The 21,921-nt window shown below is 45.2% G+C and overlaps 1 protein-coding gene across 4 annotated transcripts in view; it reads right to left on the bottom strand.

Moving 5' to 3' along the window:
- The window catches only part of LOC126481181 (Na(+)/H(+) exchanger beta-like), a 1,115,178-nt gene that overhangs the window by 675,720 nt on the left and 417,537 nt on the right, over window positions 1-21,921 (bottom strand). For 3 of the 4 annotated variants that reach the window (XM_050104755.1, XM_050104758.1, XM_050104760.1), the window contains exon 3: window positions 2,021-2,069. The exons of the other annotated variant lie outside the window; for it this stretch is intronic. The gene's annotated coding sequence lies outside the window, so the exon portion shown is untranslated. The remainder of the gene's footprint in view (window positions 1-2,020; window positions 2,070-21,921) is intronic. 4 annotated transcript variants of the gene reach the window in all.

Here is a 21,921-nt window from a genome sequence, read left to right as displayed (position 1 = left end):
ACTAGGTACTGTCCCTAAAGAATACGAGGGCCATTTGAAAATTCCGTGCAAAAATAAAAACTACTTATGTGTTTGGGGTAAACCTTTTTTATTTTTCGACATAGTCTCCTTTTAGACTCATACACTTCGCCCAACGCTGTCCTAATTTGTTGATCCCTTCCAAATAATAGGAATTGTCCAAGTCTGCAAAATAGCTATTAGTTGCTGCAATCACCTCCTCGTTTAAATAAAATCTTTGTCCCGCCAGCCATTTCTTCAAATTGGGGAACAAATAGTTGTCCCAGGAAGCCAAGTCTGGAGAACAGGGGGTTTGTGAAACGAGTTGGAATCCTATTTCCAATAATCTTGCGACCACAGTTGCTGAGCTGTGTGCTGGTGCACTGCCGTAATGGAAAAGGACTTTTTTTGCGGTCCAATCGCCTGCGTTTTTCTTGCAGCTCTGTTTTCAAATGGTCCAATAACGACTAATGAAATACATCTGTAATACTTTTACCCTTTTCCAGATAGTCGACGAGGATAATCCTTTGCGAATCCCAAAATACAGTCGCCATAACCTTTCCAGCCGAAGGAATGGTCTTCGCCTTTTTTGGTACAGATTCTCCGTTGGTAAGCCATTGTTTAGATTGTTGTTTGGTCTCAGGAGTATAGTAATGTATACATGCTCCATCCACAGTGACGAAACGATGCTTAATTCTTCCTAAACAGCTGCAAACCATCCTTGCAAACTTCACACGATTCCATTTTTGGTCAAGCGTGAGCAATCTCGGAACCCACCTTGCTGATAGCTTTCTCATGTCCAAATGTTTATGCAAAATATTATGTACCCGTTCATTCGAGATGCCTACAGCACTAGCAATCTCATGCACCTTAACTCTTCTGTCATCCATCACCATATGATGAATTTTATCAATGATTTCTGGAGTCGTAACCTCCACAGGGCGTCCAGAACGTTCAGCATCACTTGTGCCCATGTGGACATTTTGAAACCACTTATAAACTGTTCTAATCGAAGATGTAGAGTCACCGCAATAATATTTACCAAGCTTCTCTTTAGTCTCCTGAGGCGTTTTGCCTTTTATAAAGTAATGTTCAATCACCACACGAAATTCTTTTTTGTCCATTTTTTGACAATCACTCGACTTCCTTGATTCACACGAATGCCAAACACAAAGAAATAGACCAATATGGCTGAAACTTGGTGTGCGTTCTTTCCAAAGACGCTACTAACTAAACATTACCTCGATACGCGCCGGTGGTGCCATCTCTCGGACTTTGTACGGACATTTCAAACGCCCCTGGAATTCCCTGTGTTATTTGAACACCGTGGCGTACATCTGTCAAATTTTCCTAGTCTCCTACTTACAAATTTTTGTAGAGTTTCATTAATTACTCACATGTACCTTAGGCAAAGTACCTCTAAATGTTCGCAGCCAGAGTTAAATGACTAGCACCGTCTGACAAAAGAAACAATTGTTTTCTTATGCAGTTTATTGAAAATGTAAGGTATTTAGACTACGCAGACATTTTTACCTTTGTAATAAATGGTGCTAAAGTTGCTCACGATCAGTAAATCGGATAGAAGACGGAGTCGTTAGTTAAGGAGTAGTTTGTCTTTGATACGCTGTGGTACAACTTTATCAGGCTGACTTGTTCGAATCGCGTGTCGACTTTACAGAGTTTATTTCCTTACCTTCGAGGAGTCCTCTGAGGCTGTTCGTAGAGTTACCAGCCTGAAAATTTCCAGAGCTTACTTCACTGTGTCGCCGCTTACAGGAGTAACGTATTTATTCTCCTCAAACTTAACAAATTGCTTAAGTCTATTTCTTACATTACTGTGAGACTCAATACGAAATAACAAAGTTTTTATTGGTGCTCACACAATTAAAAATTATCCACAAAAGTTGTTTCTTACATTTTCTGCTACATTTTCATAGGATTTATTTGTCTGAATCTACAGCAGACTGCAAGTGTCAGAGACACAGGAATTGGAAGTGAATAACGCCGGTCTCAGGTTACTTACCCCTCTGGGAGTACTCGCTCTTCCGTTGAGTGACACGAAGCGCCTTTTCCTGCAGAACCACAGCAATGTTAGTACTGTTTATGCTAGTCGCTAACGCTCTATCATCAGACGACAAAAATATATGTGTTATCTATAGTTTACTAAAGCTGAAGTGAAAATTAGCTTTGTATACGTTCCTAGGCTTCCGCAGCCCAAGTTAATTTCCATATATTTCTTCTGGGATGTAGACTGCATCTTACTGTAAAATGATGTACCAGTATTACATAAACTGACGAAAGAGAATTGTAATAGTGGTCAACACCGTATGTTGGTACAGCCTTTTATAACATAATCCGGTCTACAACCCAGAAGCATTTTGTGAATACTGAAATTACTTTAATACTAAATTCTGCATCATATAAATTTTGACATTATTATCCCAAAGATTGAATGTAAAGTAACTTAAAAATCAAACAAGATTGAAAATTTTATTGTGAGGAAACTATATACACTATAAACATATTAATCACAAAGACAATGACAAAAAGCATTCAAGTTTGGTACTTGTTTGGTTTACGAATTCTACACAAATGCTACATGTGGCACAACGAACAAAATAATAGTCCATTTCACGCTGTAGTCGTGGGGTTCAGAACGCCGCCAAAACAAAGGGTCAACTTTCCAAGTGAAACAGACATCGGCTGCACAAAATCTTCTCTTGGAGGAAACCTCGTTGGCAGATATCAAACGGGGTGAGGCTCGGGTATCTCGAAAGTAAAAACAATTTCTTTAAAATGGTGCAGGCCTAGGTGGAAATTCAGTTACTGTCGAATGTTGAAGTAAAGATTTTTTAGATCGTGATCCATTGGGGAAAAACAGTTTTATACTATTTCAAGACAATGAATGGGAGCCACAGGTTGATTTACATCTACAATTAAATTTACATACATACTCCGCGAACTATCATACAGTACATGGCGGAAGGTACTGTGAAGACACTATTATAATTCTGTATGTTCTATTTTATTCTCTTTCACATCAAAGACAGAATTTCGGGTTTTGTATTTCCGTATACGTTCTGCAACTACCATCTATGAAATTATTATTTTTCATTTTGTGCTATTGTGTGCTTACACAGTTATTAACATGTTACTTTCTAACAAAATACAGTACTACTATAAATGTTTCATTCATTATCAGAGTTCTATATTTTCTAACGTATTAAATACACAAATACGATTAGTGCGTGAACAGAACCACAAACTCATCAAGTCTGCGTTGGGCCCAGCAGTTGGCGTTACGAAAGCGTGCCTTGAAAAAATCGCAATAAAGCAACAAATTTACGAAATGTTTATCTGTTACAACAATGCACTATGCTTTCAGAAGGAACAAAGGTAAATAACCGCGACGCAAAGAGAGTATTGTGCGTTGGCATAGATAATTTAAAGATACTGGTTGTCCCTGTAAACGGAAAAGCGCAGTTCGACCAAGTGTGCCAGATGCAATCGTGGGAAGGACGAGAGAAATTTTCGTATGAAGTATATATATATATATATATAAACTGTCTGCGCAAGACATATGTAGCTGGGACATCGTCGGGACACCCTGAGGTAAGGGGTGTACAAATGAAGTAAAAAACTTATTTACTATAATTACTTTTTATTTAGAACACAATTACATGGAACTTATTGCAGCAGAGGTAGTTGGTACACCATATTTTTCGGAAGATTTCAGCTTTTTCTGCAAGTCTTTTTTTCCATTTTCTGTATTTATAAAACTCCATGCAAGTCAGCTGGTAGTTAAACTGGCACTGTAAGATTTTCTCCACAGACCCTGACAGCAGTCGATTTCTTTCAACAGTCCACGGGGCCGACATCGACGAAAATACCCTTTCCACAGTGCCGTCGTGTGCGGGAATAGAAAACAAATACTCTCATAATTTCATCATTTGGTATTTGCGTTCAGGATTTTCAGTTGCCTTCAGAAAGGCACGGAGGCTTTAGACTTCCATTCTTCCGAGTCACGTTTAGTTTCTATGAAGCTCTTCAGTTACATATATTCCTAAAAACAACTTCCGTCTGAAATCTTCACATCATTTTTAGCCATCACGCAATCTGGAGTTTAAGACAGCATCATCCAGTCAAATGCTTGATATTTATTAAAAGACAGCCCATTTCACTCAGTAATCAAATGCTATGATATAGAAAGCTACTGTCTCTTCCTCAAATTTCAACATCAAATTAATTATTTCTTGGTTAGGGTTCTAATTCTGTAATTGTTCAAATTCATCTTCGTTTGCATGCCAGTCAAATTGGTGGGCTTCCTTTCATTCAGACATCCTTGAGTGTCGATTAGTGTACACACATCAAAAAGAGTTTTGCGTCACCTCGGTTTCGAAAGTTCCGGAACCTGCACAGAAAATTGGAATAGAGATCAACATAAACATCATTTCCACCGTTTTTATTGCTCATCAAAACCACCATACAGCAAGACCTTCAGAGGTGGTGGTCCAGATTGCTGTGCACACCGGAACCTCTAACACCCAGTAGCAAGTCTTCTTGCATTGATGCATGCCAGTATTCATCGTGGCATACTATCCACAAGTTCATCAAGGCACTGTTGGTCCAGATTGTCTCACTTCTAACGGCGATCCGGCGTACATCCCTCAGAGTGGTTGGTGAGTCATGTCGTCCATAAACAGCCTTTTCAATCTATCCCAGACATTACAAATGTAATGTATTGCGAATACGTAGAAAGAAGGATCCTTTATTGTATGATTATATGATAGCGGAACAAACACTGGTAGCAGTTACTTCTGTAAAATATCTGGGAGTATGCGTGCGGAACGATTTGAAGTGGAATGATCATATAAAATTAATTGTTGGTAAGGCGGGTACCGGGTTGAGATTCATTGGGAGAGTGCTTTGAAAATGTAGTCCATCAACAAAGGAGGTGGCTTACAAAACACTCGTTCGACCTATACTTGAGTATTGCTCATCAGTGTGGGATCCGTACCAGATCGGTCTGACGGAGGAGATAGAGAAGATCCAAAGAAGAGCGGCGCGTTTTGTCACAGGGTTATTTGGTAACCGTGATGGCGTTACGGAGATGTTTAATAAACTCAAGTGGCAGACTCTGCAAGAGAGGCGCTCTGCATCGCGGTGTAGCTTGCTCGCCAGGTTTCGAGAGGGTGCGTTTCTGGATGAGGTATCGAATATATTGCTTCCCCCTACTTATACCTCCCGAGGAGATCACGAATGTAAAATTAGAGAGATTAGAGCGCGCACGGAGGCTTTCAGACAGTCGTTCTTCCCGCGAACCATACGCGACTGGAACAGGAAAGGGAGGTAATGACAGTGGCACGTAAAGTGCCCTCCGCCACACACCGTTGGGTGGCTTGCGGAGTATAAATGTAGATGTAGATGTAGACATGTTCGATAGGGTCCATGTCTAGAGAACACGCTGGCTTCTCCAGTCGAGCGATGTCGTTATCCTGAAGGAAGTCATTCACAATATGTACACGATGGGGGCGCGCATTGTCGTCCATGAAGACGAATGCCTCGCCAATATGCAGCCGATATGGTTGCACTATCGGACGGAGGATGGCTTTCACGTATCGTACAGCAGTTACAGCGCCTTCCTTCGGCGTACGTCGGCCCCACATAATGTCACCCCAAAACAGCAGGGAGCCACCAACTTGCTGCACTCGCTGGATAGTGTGTCTAAGGAGTTCAGCCTGACCGGGTTGCCTCCAAACACGTCTCCAACGATTGCCTGGTTGAAGGCGTATGCCAGACTCATTGGTGAAGAGAACGTGATGCCAATCCTGAGCTGTCCATTCGGCATGTTGTTGGGTCCATCTCTACCGTGGTTGCAAAGATGGACCTCGCCATGAACGTCGGGAGTGAAGTTGCGCATCATGCAGCCTATTGCGCACAGTTTGAGTCGTAACACGACGTCCTGCGGCTGCACGAAAAGCATTATTCAACATGGTGGGTTCCTCCGAGTCATAATTCGTAAGTAGCGATCATCCACTGCAGTAGTAGCCCTTGGGCGGTTCCTGTCTCTCTGTATCTCCTCCATGTCCGAACAACATCGCTTGGTTCCTGGCACAAAGTAACAATGCGGACGTCTAGGCATGATTGAACTACAAGACAACACGAGCCGTGTACGTGCTACCTGGTGGAATGACTGGAACTGATCGGCTGTCGGACCCCCTGCGTTTAATAGGCACTGCTCATGCATGGTTGTTTGCATCTTTGAGCGTGTTTAGTGACATCTCTGAACAGTCAAAGGGACTGTGTCTGTGCTACAATATCCACAGTCAACATCTGTCTTCCGAAGTTCTGGCAACCGGGATGATGCAGAACTTTTTTTGACGTGTGTATTTCTTATTTCGATTATAGAGACTTTATTCTTCTCCATGTTTTTTTTATAATTTTTTCAAATAGGACCAAGTTTGACTGCAGAAACGTGAAGTAAATTTGACTGATCGGACTACTAAAGAAATTTGAAATTATTTTAGGTGGCCAGTCTTCGGCATCAAAAAGTTCTTTAATGGAATCCATAGCTTAAGAATCCTCTCAAGTGCAGGCATTAGCGATAGTTAGCTTGTTTTTGAGTGAGATAGAAGATTGACATGAACCTATATGCAGAACTCTTTCAGATTCTCTGTCCTTGTCCTGTATATTGAAGAATAATTAAATACTTTCATGGCGATTATTTCAATGTTGACAGTTAAGACTCCAGCAGCGCTTGGTATGGTAATGTGGAGAATATGGCCAGGGCATCCACTTCCTTCTACATTTTTCCCTAGTTCTTCTTTAATTTGATGAAACACTTGCCTCTGGCCGCGTCGATGAAGCCCTCCGATGTTGGTACTGGTATTGCCTCCACAAAAAGCACTTAATTTATCTAATATGATTTGCAGTTGTCTTAAAATGTGTAGACAAGACTTTGCAGTTGTCCCCCATGTTTCGTTGTTCGGCGAATCAAACGTCAACAGCTTCTGCTGGATTCCGCCAATTTCAGTAAAGTACTGAATAACTAAAGGAAACATCTTTTCAGCTTTGTGGTACGATGAGTCGGTGCCCTAAGACTAAAATGAAACTTCTTGCAATCGTTTTATGCATCGGACGTGGAGTGTGGTGCGTGAATAGTTTTAACAATCGCTGTAAGTTTGGTCCTGACTGTAGACTGCTTTGCGGCGATCTGAGAGTCAGGATACATTGCGGCATTCAGTTTTACGGTACAGTCGAGAGAACAGAAGGACTGATGATGCTTGACAACTTTATAAGCTGTGGCTGGCTCTGCAGCAGCAACAAGTAATTCTTCTTGGGTATCTTCTTTAATCATGAATGTGGAAATAGGCTTTGATGTTGATCCTACCGCGAATCTACACTCCTGGAAATGGAAAAAAGAACACATTGACACCGGTGTGTCAGACCCACCATACTTGCTCCGGACACTGCGAGAGGGCTGTACAAGCAATGATCACACGCACGGCACAGCGGACACACCAGGAACCGCGGTGTTGGCCGTCGAATGGCGCTAGCTGCGCAGCATTTGTGCACCGCCGCCGTCAGTGTCAGCCAGTTTGCCGTGGCATATGGAGCTCCATCGCAGTCTTTAACACTGGTAGCATGCCGCGACAGCGTGGACGTGAACCGTATGTGCAGTTGACGGACTTTGAGCGAGGGCGTATAGTGGGCATGCGGGAGGCCGGGTGGACGTACCGCCGAATTGCTCAACACGTGGGGCGTGAGGTCTCCACAGTACATCGATGTTGTCGCCAGTGGTCGGCGGAAGGTGCACGTGCCCGTCGACCTGGGACCGGACCGCAGCGACGCACGGATGCACGCCAAGACCGTAGGATCCTACGCAGTGCCGTAGGGGACCGCACCGCCACTTCCCAGCAAATTAGGGACACTGTTGCTCCTGGGGTATCGGCGAGGACCATTCGCAACCGTCTCCATGAAGCTGGGCTACGGTCCCGCACACCGTTAGGCCGTCTTCCGCTCACGCCCCAACATCGTGCAGCCCGCCTCCAGTGGTGTCGCGACAGGCGTGAATGGAGGGACGAATGGAGACGTGTCGTCTTCAGCAATGAGAGTCGCTTCTGCCTTGGTGTCAATGATGGTCGTATGCGTGTTTGGCGCCGTGCAGGTGAGCGCCACAATCAGGACTGCATTTGACCGAGGCACACAGGGCCAACACCCGGCATCATGGTGTGGGGAGCGATCTCCTACACTGGCCGTACACCACTGGTGATCATCGAGGGGACACTGAATAGTGCACGGTACATCCAAACCGTCATCGAACCCATCGTTCAACCATTCCTAGACCGGCAAGGGAACTTGCTGTTCCAACAGGACAATGCACGTCCGCATGTATCCCGTGCCACCCAACGTGCTCTAGAAGGTGTAAGTCAACTACCCTGGCCAGCAAGATCTCCGGATCTGTCCCCCATTGAGCATGTTTGGGACTGGATGAAGCGTCGTCTCACGCGGTCTGCACGTCCAGCACGAACGCTGGTCCAACTGAGGCGCCAGGTGGAAATGGCATGGCAAGCCGTTCCACAGGACTACATCCAGCATCTCTACGATCGTCTCCATGGGAGAATAGCAGCCTGCATTGCTGCGAAAGGTGGATGTACACTGTACTAGTGCCGACATTGTGCATGCTCTGTTGCCTGTGTCTATGTGCCTGTGGTTCTGTCAGTGTGATCATGTGATGTATCTGACCCCAGGAATGTGTCAATAAAGTTTCCCCTTCCTGGGACAATGAATTCACGGTGTTCTTATTTCAATTTCCTGCTGTTGCGAAAAACGCCTTTGTTTTAAAGACTGCCACTCCAATTCGTGTACCCCTATTTAGCGATAATAAAAAACGAGCAGCCCTTCTTTGAACTTTTTCGATGTCCTCCATCAATCCTCCCTGATGCAGATCCCACACCACATACTAATACTCAAGAAGAGGACGGACAAGCATAGTGTAAGCAGTCTCCTTAGTAAACCTGTTACATTTTCTAAGTCTCCTGCCAATAAAGCCCAGTTTTTCGTTTGCTTTCCCCACAACATTATCTACGTGATCTTTCCAATTTAAATTATCCTAAACTGTAATCCATAAGTATTTAGTTGATTTTACAGACTTTAGATATGTGTGATTTATCGTGTAACTGAAATTTAGCGGATTGTTTTCAGTGCTCATGTGGATGACTTCACACTTTTCACGACCTAGAGTCAATTGCTTGCCATCTTGTCTAAATCGCCGGCCAAGGTGGCCGAGCGGTTCTAGGTGCTACTCTGGAACCGCACGACCGCTACCGTCGCAGGTTCGAATCCTGCCTCGGGCATTGATATGTGTGATGTCCTTAGGTTAGTTACGTTTAAGTAGTTCTAAGTTCTAGGGGACTGATGACCTCAAAAGTTAAGTCCCATAGTGCTCAGAGCCATTTGAACCATAAATCATAATGAGAGAAATATAGGGTGTCGAATGAAAAGACGGAGTGACAGACGCAAGGTTGAGGTTAGGTTAGTGTTGTTTAACGTCCCGTCGACAACGAGGTCATTAGAGACGGAGCGCAAGCTCGGGTTAGGGAAGGATGGGGAAGGAAATCGGCCGTGCCCTTTCAAAGGAACCATCCCGGCATTTGCCTGAAACGATTTAGGGAAATCACGGAAAACCTAAATCAGGATGGCTGGAGACGGGATTGAACCGTCGTCCTCCCGAATGCGAGTCCAGTGTGCTAACCACTGCGCCACCTCGCTCGGTCGCAAGGTAGAGAGAGTTGTACTACAGAAAACAGGCTTTAGTCTAAGAAGAAAGGAGGAGGAATAAGAAGAAGGATATTCTGAGATCGTTGGAAGTCACAATACGCTTCCTTGAGACAACCCCGATGTTACTTCCGTTTGTGTTAAAAATTTGCCAGGCTGTGAAACGTATTGTATTCTAGTAATGAAATATTCGTGTTGTAGAAGCCTGCCAGATGGGGCCTCCTACATGAGTGTAGGAGAATCGAGTGCAGGTAAGGTTGTGGAGTCCGTTGGAGTGCCGGGGCGCTAGTGAAACATCATTCAATTAACAATCATTTATTAGCAAGAGTCTTACACTCACTCCGTCTGCTTCACGGCAGTGCCTGGCAGCGGCGTTGCACGAAGGTGCAGAATAGACAGACTATATAGGGAGAGAGTGGCCAATCGCCCCGTAGCTGCCATGTTTTTACCAGATCCGCGCGGGACGTGCAATTAGGTAGCGACGCAAGCAGAAAGCTAGCCACTTCACGAGTAAAATAAGGAATGTGTTTGACGCATGAGATCAAAGCAGATCTTCTAGCTTAATACTCGGTACATGATTAAAACAAATGCCACTCGTCTATGTTTCTATAGGCCTAATAAATACGTGAGCAAATGGTAGTATCGTGAAGCAGTGTGTTCTTGTTATGCTACGCTATCCTGTGCAAGCTTCTTCATCTCCCAGTACCTACTGCAACCTACATCCTTCTCAATCTGCTTAGTGTATTCATCTCTTGGTCTCCCTCTACGATTTTTACTCTCCACGCTACCCTCCAATACTAAACTGATGATCCGTTGATGCTTCAAAACATGTTCTACCAACCGATCCTTTCTTCGAGTCAAGTTGTGCCACAAACTCCTCTTCTCCCCAATTCTATTCAACACCTCCTCATTAGTTATGTGATCTACCCATCTAATCTTCAGCATTCTTCTGTAGTACCACATTGCGAAAGCTCTTTTATTCTCTTCTTGTCCAAACTATTTATCGTCCATGTTTCACTTCCACACATGGCCACACTCCATACAAATACTTACAGAAACGACTTCCTGACACTTAAATCTATACTCGATGTTAACAAATTTCTCTTCTTCAGAAACGCTTTCCTTGCCACTGCCAGTCTACATTTTATATCCTCTCTACTTCGACCTTCATCAGTTATTTTGATCGCCAAATAGCAAAACTCCTTTACTATGTTAAGTGTCTCATTTCCTAATCTAATTCCTCAGCATCACTTAATTCGACTACATTCCATTATCCTCGTTTCGCTTTTGTTGATGTTCATCTTACATTCTCCTTTCAAGACACTATCCATTCCGTTCAACTCCTTTTCCAAGTCCTTTGATGTCTCTGGGAGAATTACAATGTCATCGGCGAACCTCAAAGTTTATATTTCTTCTCCATGGATTTTAATACCTACTCCGAATTTTTCTTTTGTTTCCTTTACTGCTGGCTCAATATCGGAGAGAGGCTACAACCCTGTCTCACTCCCTTCCTAACCACTGCTTCCTTTTCAAGCCCCTCGACTCTTATAACTGCCATCTAGTTTCTGTACAAATTGTAAATAGCCTTTCGCTTCCTCTATTTTACCCTTGCCACCTTCAGAATTTGTCAAAAGCATTCTCTAAATCTACAAATGTTAGAAATATAGCTTTCCCTTTCCTTAATCTATCTTCTAAGATAAGCCGTAGGGTCAGTATTGCCTCACGTGTTCCAACATTTCTACGGAATCCAAACTGATCTTCCCCAAGGTCGGCTTCTACCAGTTTTTCCATGCGTCTGTAAAGAATTCGCATTAGTATTTTGCAGCTGTAACTTATTAAGCTGATAGTTCGGTAATTTACACATCTGTCAACACCTGCTTTCTTTGGGATTGGAATTCTTATATTCTTCTTGAAGTCTGAGGGTATTTCGCCTGTTTCATACATCTTGCTCACCAGATGGTAGAGTTTTGTCAGGACTGGCTGTCCCACGGCCGTCAGTAGTTCCAATGGAATATTGTCTACTCCGGGGGCCTTGTTTCGACTCAGGTCTTTCAGTGCTCTGTCAAACTCTTCACGCAGTATCGTATCTCCCATTTCATCTTCATCTACATCCTCTTCCACTTCCATAATATTGTCCTCAAGTACATCGCCCTTGTATAGATCCTCTATATACTCCTTCCACCTTTCTGCTTTCCCTTCTTTGCTTAGAACTGGGTTTCCATCTGAGCTCTTGATATTCATACAAGTGGTTCTCTTTTCTCCAAAGGTCTCTTTAATTTTCCTGTAGGCAGTATCTATCTTACCCCTAGTGAGGTAAGCCTCTGCATCCTTTCATTTGTCCTCTAGCCATCCCTGCTTAGCCATTTTGCAGACAGTGTATTCAACGTAAAATGTATTTGAAATTCCATCAGAGTCTGGTACCTTGCTAACTCTAAGCAGTCTTACTTGTTTTTTAATGGCGGGGGTGCTTATATCAATATCATTTGTGACCTGTGCAGCGGTAATATCCTCATTCTTAAATACCTTTTTAAATTTGAAGTTAAACATTTCAGCTACGTGTAAACTAAGCGACACCACTCGGCCGTGTCTCTTGTCTAGCGCAGCACACAGAAAACCCAGGGCACTGAATTTAGGATTCTTACATCTTTAATTTATATACTCAGTGGCTGCACTGGAAGTTTATGCCATTGGAGTGCGGAAAATTGTATAAAGACATTCAGCTACTAACCATAAGAAACCAGTTCGTTTTTACACTCTGCCTGCTTTGTTAAGTGTGTGTCGCACTTCAGATCTATTCTGTCACATACCATTTCTTTCCCCTTTTGCATTCATCTTAGTACTTGAAAAAGCTAGTTGGATTCACGTGAAACTAAGAATTCCTAAGTAACTGGCTCTACAAGTCGTTTTGATGGAGAGAGGAGGCAAGGACATACCAGCTCGAATGCAATCGAATCGTACCAAATAAAGTTCTGTACTGTACAAACCAATCTTCTGATTGCAGATAATGTTACCTTACTACCAAACAAATAATTGCCTTTACTTTAGTGTAAGACTGTATGACTTCGAGGGATCACCAGTTTAGTATTGGAGGGCAGCATGGAGGATAAAAATCGTAGAGGGAGGCCAAGAGATGAATACACTAAGCAGATTCAGAAGGATGTAGGCTGCAGTAGGTACTGGGAGATGAAGAAGCTTGCACAGGATAGAGTAGCATGGAGAGCTACATCAAACCAGTCTCCGAACTGAAGACCACAACAACATCAAGACTGTATAATACCACACAAGTAAAACATCATGTGTACTCAAGTCTTGCAAATTTACCTCCTCTAGCTGATAACAATGTCAACGGCTTTGCCGTGCGGGTAACAGCGGTTCCCGTCAGATCACCAAAGTTAAGCGCTGTCGGGCTGGGCTAGTACTTGAATGGGTGACCATAAGGTCTGCCGAGTGCTGTTGGCACTTGTGGGACAAAGTGAGGAGCTACTAGATTGAAAAGCAGCAGCTCCTGTCTCGGAAACTGACATACGGCCGGGAGAGCGGTGTGCTGACCACATGCCTCTCCGTATCCGCATCCAGTGACGCCTATGAGCTGAGGATGACACGGCGGCCGGTTAGTACCGTTGGGCCTTCATGGCCTGTTCGGGAGGAGCTTAGTTTTTTTTGCTGATAGCGATAAATGTTCTTTAAAAAACTGTACAGCAGAATACTTCCAAATGGTACAATGCAAAAAAATTCCGGTGTGGTTAAATGTTTTGGGAATTATGAGTACGGAAGAAAGTTAGGCTTTTTTTCATTTCCCGAAACAGAAATATTGCACAGGCCGTCGCTGGACGTCATTAGCAACGAATAGCGTGTTAATTCAAACGCTTCAAACTGTACGCTTGATAACTGAGGGTGCCCTCAGGGGTACGGGCTTGGCGACCCCGGGGTTCCTGAGCTGGGGACTGGTAAGCGCCGCCAGTCCCCTGTCACCGTAAGCTCTGGGCATACTTCAGCGTCCACCGTGCGGCGCGACGGTGGAATGTTGTGTGTCTCAGGGAATGGGGATCTTGGCTTGACCGCCCGGATCGCGAGGATGGAATAAACTTCTATCAACAACCCCTCAATCTCAAGGTGTGCTGTGCACTGATGAGATGCATGGCTGTTGAGGTGGAACAGTCTCTAGCGGGCAACCTCTGGGGAACCTGCCGCACCTCAGTTGTATAAGGCTTACCTAGGCACGCAGGGTGGACTTCTAGTTCCCTAGCTGCTCGTGGGACCGAGATGGAACCCTCGAACTTTTATTCTTCTCCTCCCAGCGGAAAGGGTGGACCGCTGGTGGGTTCTAACACCCAATCCAACAAGAGGGCTCGTGTAGACAGTCCTCCTGATTCTGTTACTAGTAACAGAACACAAACTGCTTCGCAGAATGTGTTTCTCATAATTAAAAGAAAGGAGGGGAGTTTCGATAAAGTTTCACCATTTTATATACAGAAAGGCTTAGAAGGCATTGTTTTAACCAATAATATTCACTTGTATCAATCGTATAACCGCGGCTGCTGGCACGAATTATGCCGATACTAAATCAATTGCTAAATCCAAAATCACTCTTAAAATCTGTCAAGCGCTTGCGAAATGAAACCTTGTTGGTGGAAACATCTAGCTTCCAGCAAGTCCAGAACCTTCAGAAAGCACAATTTCTTGGGGAGTTTGCGATAGAGACTGAATTTCACAACACCTTGAACTACAGCAAGGGTGTTGTGACTTGCAGAGATCTCGTTGACATTCCCCAAGACGAAATGAAAGCTGAATGGTCCCGGGAAGGAATTGTCGACGTGCAACACGTTATGAAACGGGTGGATGGTGCTCACATGAAGTCTGACTCATTTATCCTTACGTTTAACAGCACCAAATTGCCAGACCATGTGAAGGCAGGTTTCCTACATCTCAGTGTACGGCCTTATTACCCCCAACCCCATGCGGTGTTTTAAATGCCAACACTTTGGACACACTACTCTCGGCTGTAGAGAGGAAGCCACTTGCGGGAAATGTGGTAAAGCCGCCCATGAATGAGTTGGTTGCTCCTCTCCTCCCAAGTGTGTCAACTGCTCTGGGGATCACCCTGTGTGGAGTAGGAAATGCAGAGTTTTCCTTGAGGAACGGAAGATCCAGGAACTTAAAACCACAAAACGCATCCCATATTCATGCAGCCGCCCACGTTCGCTGCCTCCTTTTCTTCCATTCTGAAATAGCCAGTCTTGAAAACTGATGCCGCTACACAAACGGAGGTTGCTACTGTCAGCACTAGCACCTGCATTTGTCAATGTACGCGTGCTGCTGCTGTTCCTGTGAAGCCTGCTGCTCCCCCTCCCCCCCCCCCCCCCTCCCCACGGCCTTCTGACCAGGCCGTGGTAGCTGACGTCATGGACCCTCCTGCCCCTTCCAGGGGCCAAGTCTTGTGCACTGCCCAGAGCGCTGCTACACCCCCTACTGTTTCTGAGCTTTTTGCTCCAGTGCCACCTCAGGCCAACAAATCTAAGCCAAAGCCAAAGGTAAAGACTCGCCTGCTGAAGGAGACTGAAGTTATACAGTCTGCTGATGTTGATGTCACTCTCTCTGACGTCTCTTTCGCCTCCTCTTCAGAGGCGATGGAGGTTGGTGTCAGACTGGGACAATCATCTCGCCCCAAAACTGAGCCTCCACCTGTTGTGGGCTCTCCTCCCTGACAGAAAGTGAGGATGAAGGTACTCCCACCCTGATAAATGGCTCCCATTATACAGTGGAACATGAATGGATTCTGGGCACATGTGGAGGAACTGAACCTCCTAGCACAGCAACGCCCCCTGTGCTTGTGTTTACAGGAAACGCATTTAAAACCATCTGATGGTCCTGTACTAAGGGGCTATACGTTATATTGCAAGGATGACCTGACTGGGGAAAGGGCCAAAGGTGGAGTCGCCATGTTTGTCAATAATGACCACCACTCCTCTGCTCTCCCCCTGGATACTGACCTGCAAGCAGTTGTAGTTCAAATTCATTCACGTCGGAGGCTTACCGTTTGCTCCCTTTATTTACCTCCTCTGGGTGCAGTGAGCTTAGAGGCTCTCACAGATCTTATCGAACAACTCCCCTGTCTGTTTCTCCTCCTGGGCGACTTCAATGCCCATTATGTCCTGTGGGGCTCCACTTCTCTTTGCGCTCGAGGTCGAGTTTTGGAGAGCCTCCTAACATCTCAAGTGTTGTGCATCCTCAACACTGGTACTACGACTCATTTCTCTGCTGCTACTGGGTCATTCTCAGCCATTGACCTATCTTTCTACTCTCCAACCCTCACTGACTCTGTTCATTGGGAGGTCACTGACGACCTTCATTCCAGCGATCACTTCCCCATCCGAATTCATCTCCTGGATGGTGTATTGCTAGAGCAGAGGCCGCCATCATGGCAGGGCTAACTGGCCACTGTTCAGTCGGTTGGCTGTCTTTGAACGCCGCAACAGAGTACAGGAATGGGCGGATCACGTCACACTTGATCCATCATGCTGCTGACCTGTCCATACCAAAGTCTTCTGGCCCTCTTAAGCGGCACCTTGTGCCTTGGTGGACAGAAGAGTGCCATTCAGCCATCTGGTTCAGGCGTGTGGCTCTTCGACGATTTAAATGCCGCCCAACAGCAGTCAATTTTACCGCCTTTCGAATCACGAGAGCCAGGGCACGCCGTGTCATTAAGGAGAGCCAGAAAAGGTCATGGCAGGAGTTCCTGGACTCCATCAACCGTTCCATTTGTTCCACAAAAGTATGGGAAGCCATCCGGAGGATTTCCGGTAAACGCAGCCGTTTACCAATAGCTGCAGTCCTGAACCAGGGATGCCTTCAAACGACACCCAGAGCCATTGCTCAGACGCTGGCAGAGCATTTTGCACAAAGTACTGCCACTGCAAATCAGAATCCAGCGTTTCGTCGCTACCGTGCGATTGTCGAGAGAGCAAACTTGGACTTCCGGTCGAACAGTTCTGAGGCCTACAACTCCCCTTTCTCCATGTGGGAACGTGAATCAGCACTTACTGAAACTTCTGATACTGCACCAGGTCACTACCGCATCCGGTACTCCATGCTTCGTCATCTGCCAACGGCGTCAAAGGAAATCCTCCTCGAATGTTTTAATCTGATATGGCAGACAGGAGTGGTCCCCATCTCGTGGAGGGAGGCAATTCTCATCCCTCTCCTCAAACCAGGAAAGGACCGCACATGTCCCAGTAGTCATCGGAGTGTCGCCTTGGCGACCTGTGTCGGAAAGACCCTGGAACGGATGGTTAACTGTCGTCTGGTCTGACTGTTAGAAACCAGACAGATCCTTAGCCGCTCTCAGTGTGGATTCCGAAAATTTCGGACCCTCCTAGAGGTGGCTATTCAGCAGGCTTTCCTCCGTCAGCATCACTGTATCGGTATCTTCTTTGATATCAGTAAGGCATGTGATACTACTTGGAGACACTGTGTTCTTGCACAATTGCATCAATGGGGCTTTCGTGGCCTCCTCCCCATTTTGATTCGGTCTTTCCTGTCTCAGCGGTTTTTTCGGACCCGAGTTGGTAACACACTGTCCGATCGCTTTGAACAAGAGAACGGTGTCCCCCAGGGCAGTGATTTAAGCGTTACCCTCGTTGCCATAGCCATTAACAGTATAACGTCTACAGTGAGGAGTCCAGTACAGTGCTCCTTAATTGTGGACGACTTTGCTGTTTCCTATTCCTCGTCCAGTGTTGCCACCGTGAGCCGTCAGTTGCAGCTAACAGTGCGGCAGTTAGAGGAGTGGGCTGCAAAGACAGGTTTTCGGTTTTCTGCCGATAAGTGTGTTTGTGTTCATTTTAATCGTTCTCGTCGTCTTGTTACTTTGCCTGCCTTGCATATGGGGGATACTGTCCTTCATTTTAGAGACACAGTGAGGTTTCTGGGCCTAATTTTTGACTCCAGGTTGTCATGGCTGCCACACCTACGCGACCTGAAAGCCAGAACCCTGAAGGCACTGAACATCCTCAAGTGCCTCAGCCACAGGTCTTGTGCAGCGGACAGGGCGCATCTCCTTCAGTTTTATCGAGCTTTTGTGCGTTCACGGCTATACTATGGGTGCACAGTGTATGGGTCAGCGAGGCCGTCTTATTTGCAGGTCCTTGACGCTGTCCGCCATGCTGGGATTCGACTGGCCACGGGTGCTTATCGGACCAGTCCCATACCCAGCCTCTGTGCTGAGGCAGGGGAACCGCCACTTACCATCCGGCGGCAGCTCCTGCTGGTGTGCCAGGCTTGTAAGTTTCTTGCAGCTCCCACCTCGCCTGCTCACCATCTTGTTGCTCATCCACCTCTGGACCACCATTTTTCCCACCGTCCCCGGGTTACGTTGCCGTTTGGGATCCGTGTACAACGTGTGCTAGAGTCCCTCGGTGTGGAGTCTGTACAACCCCAAATCCTGGGTTTTAACCTCCTGACGCCCTGGTTACTGAAGAGGCCCGGAGTGATTTTAGATTTATTGCAGTACAAGAGAGATTGCACTCCTGCCACCGTTTTTAATACAGCATTTTCTGCCATTTTATTTGAGCACCACGATTATGTAGCTGTTTTTACGGATGGGTCGAAACAAGGGGATTCCGTTGGTTGCTCTGCTGTTTTTTCGGATCGTGTCCTCAAGGTCCGACTGCCTCAGACTTTTACTGTCTTTGATGCAAAATTGTCTGCGATCTTGCGGGCACTGGAGCAGATGAGGCATTATTCCTGTCCTAAATTTCTTGTCTGTTCCGATTCACTAAGTGCCGTTCACTCTTTGCAACGTTTGTATCCAGCAGATAAAATAGTCCAGACCATCCAGGATGCCCTCCTCCACCTACAGCGATTGGGGAAGGTGGTGGCTTTCTGCTGGGTTCCGGGGCATGTTGGCATTGCTGGGAATGAAAGGGCAGATCTCGCAGCCAAGGAGGCGTGTCTTGCCCCACAAGTATCTCAGTGTGCTATCCCCTTGCACGCACTCACCTCGCTGTTGAGCTCACGGGTCATGCGTCGGTGGGAGGATGAGTGGCTGGAAGTGACTGACAATAATCTCCGTATAGTCAAGCCCACAACGCGTGTGTGGTGTGCTTCCTTTTAGCCTCGTCGACGGGACGAGGTTCTCCTCACTCGGCTTCGGATAGGCCACAGCCCTATGACGCATGGCTTCCTGCTCCGGCGGGAGGACGCTCCAATGTGTGGTGCCACGTTTTATTGGATTGCGTATTATTTTCTGACCAGCGGGCCGCGGCTGACTTGCCAGCGGACCTGCCATCTCTTTTAGGCAACACTCGGACGAATGTGGTTAAAGTTTTAAAGTTCTGTGCCATATCAAATGTTTTTACAAAGATTTTAGGGAGAGGATCTTAATTTGCTCACTGTGTGACAACCTCGGCCATATTTTATGTAAGTGGGCAGCCAATGACAATTTACTGTGGCATTCTTGTTGCTACGTTTTCCCTTTCCTTACGTTCTACTTTCTTATGTCGCATTTTCCTTCTTTTCCTGCTTTTTTGCGTGTGTGTTTCAGTTTTATTAGGTCTGTCCACATTCGTTCCCTTTAATGTGTGTCAGGGCGCTGATGACCTCGACGTTGAGCGCCCATAAGCCCCAACACACACACACACACACACACACACACACACACACACACACACACACACACACACACACACGATAACTGTGGGAGGAATGAGGTCAATGAAATTCGGAAGATGCGTGCAAAAAAGAGATCGGGAGATGTAAACTGCCCCACCTCCGCTTATGAGCAGATGACCCCAGTTCTGGTAGGAATACTGTAACGTTTCTTAATTAATGTATTTTTTAATGGAAGGACGGGGGTGGCGTGTTCTTGCTTGGGTCAACAACTGGTGTCAACGGTACACAGGCCACACACTGATTCATACTAATGTATTGTGACACTGATGTCAACAGTGGGATATCAGTGGTCGGTGAGCAGCGCATGGGTTTCTGATCCTATTAGTAGAATTATCATATTATTATTATTGAAGTACAAGGGCACAGTGAAATGAAAACGAGACATGTGGAAAAAAGTAAGTAAACCGTTTATTGTTTCAAAAGTAATAACCATAACATTTAATACATTCATCCTAATGAGAGACAAGGCGGTCAGTGCCTTCATGGAAAAATGTTTGCGGTTGCCTAGGGGACCATGATTGTATCCCGGCGTGCTCCTCTTCGTCCGAAGCAAATCGGCGACTCGGTTGTCTTTCTTCAGGGATCCAAAAATATGAGTTTCGTATGGGGAGAGATCGGGACTATATGGACGATGTGTAAGCACTTCTCTGTGAAACTTCTGCAACGTGGTCGAAACAGCCGTTGCATCATGTAGGCCCTACAATTCATACATATTTCTTGGAGAAGGCAGGTAGCAGGTTTCGGTTCATTGGTAGGATGCTGGGAAAATGCAGACCATCTACAACAGATATTGCTTACAAAACACTTGTCGAGAGTTTCACGGAAATATTGATACATTTATTCCATTGGGATACAGGCAGAATGTCCCGCTAATGCCTAGTTTCAGAGTTTCAAGAACCAGTTTCAAAACAGACATTTGAGCTGTCATTCTCCTGCGCTTCATAGCACAATGCAGAATACGTAGTAAAATGCCAAGAACCCTCTCGCATCCTTTTCACAATGATTAGCAGATTATGGATTTAGATATGGATGTAAAACTGCAGTGCTTGACGTGATGTGATGAGTGGTTAAATCCGGACGTCAATGACGGCTGTTTAACTTTTTTAAGGACATGTTTTTAAGACGAAAAACGTAATTAAGTTTTAGTTTCATTGTAGTAAAATGGCACTTTGCAAAATGACAAAGTGGTAACTGCACTGCCTAATTATTTTTAAGAAATTCATTGCTTGTTTCATGAAAGAATTCTGTATTGGTCCTGAAAATGACAAACTACCCGGCCATCAAGTATAGAACATGCTACTCGCTTATGTCTATAACAAAATGTTTCACTTGAAAATGAGTAATCACATCAAACATAGACACAAATATTGATTTTTTTGCCTGAACTAACATTGAAAACCCGATTAAACCTCTGACATTCTTTCTTCATTTGGGTAAAAACTAAAAGAAAACGGAAGGTAGAATCCGAACACAACATTGATTTCGCAATTATGGAAAAATTCTTTCAGACATTCTTGTGGTGCAGTGAGGATCTAGTAATCATTGCAACTCACATTGTTTCACGACCATTGCAAGTTGCTGCGCCACATAAATGATTTTGTGACACGATGTTGGCATACGGAGCGTAGAATCCTTGTATGCTTTGGTGCGTCGGGACTGCAGGAGTATATTCTGGTGAAACCAGATCGTAAGTGCCTCAGTCAGCTTCTGTGAGTGTGCGAGCAGAGGATTAAGGGATTAAGATACTGCAAAGCGCGGAGTACGACGGCTTTATGTATCTGGCATGAAGCGATTATATCTCTCTTGCGAACACAAAGCGGAGAGAACACAACGCAAAAGGATTATGCATTGACACGCACTGCTGGAAGCGGACGTTTTGCTTCTGAACTCAGATACCTTTCACTTTCACACGATATAATACGTGATGTTACTTATCATTTACCTGTCGTTTCATATTTAGTCAACATACTCAACATAAACGTAACGTATTGCGAATACATAGACAAAAAGGACTCTTCATTGTCTGATCACATTTCAGAACATCATTGGAAGCAGGATGTCAAATCAAACACCTTTCAGCCGTCTAGTTTCCAAACTTATTTTATTTGGCTACCAGTTTCGGCGATTTACTACGCCATCTTCAGGCTCCTGACCGACGTGTAGGAAGATTGCCGACGTCGGCAGATGATGGTTGAAGCGATCGCTGTAGCAAGCAGAAATCTACTAATACCAGTATTGCTGGACCCGTTTTGACCAGAACCGAGGTGGAATACTCCTACACGTCGGTCAAAGACCTGAAGATGGCGTAGTAAATCACCGAAAATGGTAGCCAAATAAAATAAGTTTGGAAACTAGACGGCTGAAAGGTATTTGATTTGACATCCTGTATCGAACAGCCCAGTCCCGCAACCATCTCTGAAAAGATGGACATACAGAAAATCATGGGAACCAGTAACTTCCATTAACTTTGCTACGGTA

Source organism: Schistocerca serialis, chromosome 5 (genome assembly GCF_023864345.2).
Source record: "Schistocerca serialis cubense isolate TAMUIC-IGC-003099 chromosome 5, iqSchSeri2.2, whole genome shotgun sequence".
Classification (NCBI taxonomy): Eukaryota; Metazoa; Arthropoda; class Insecta; order Orthoptera; family Acrididae; genus Schistocerca; species Schistocerca serialis.
This window is presented reverse-complemented; position numbering and strand designations above follow the sequence as displayed.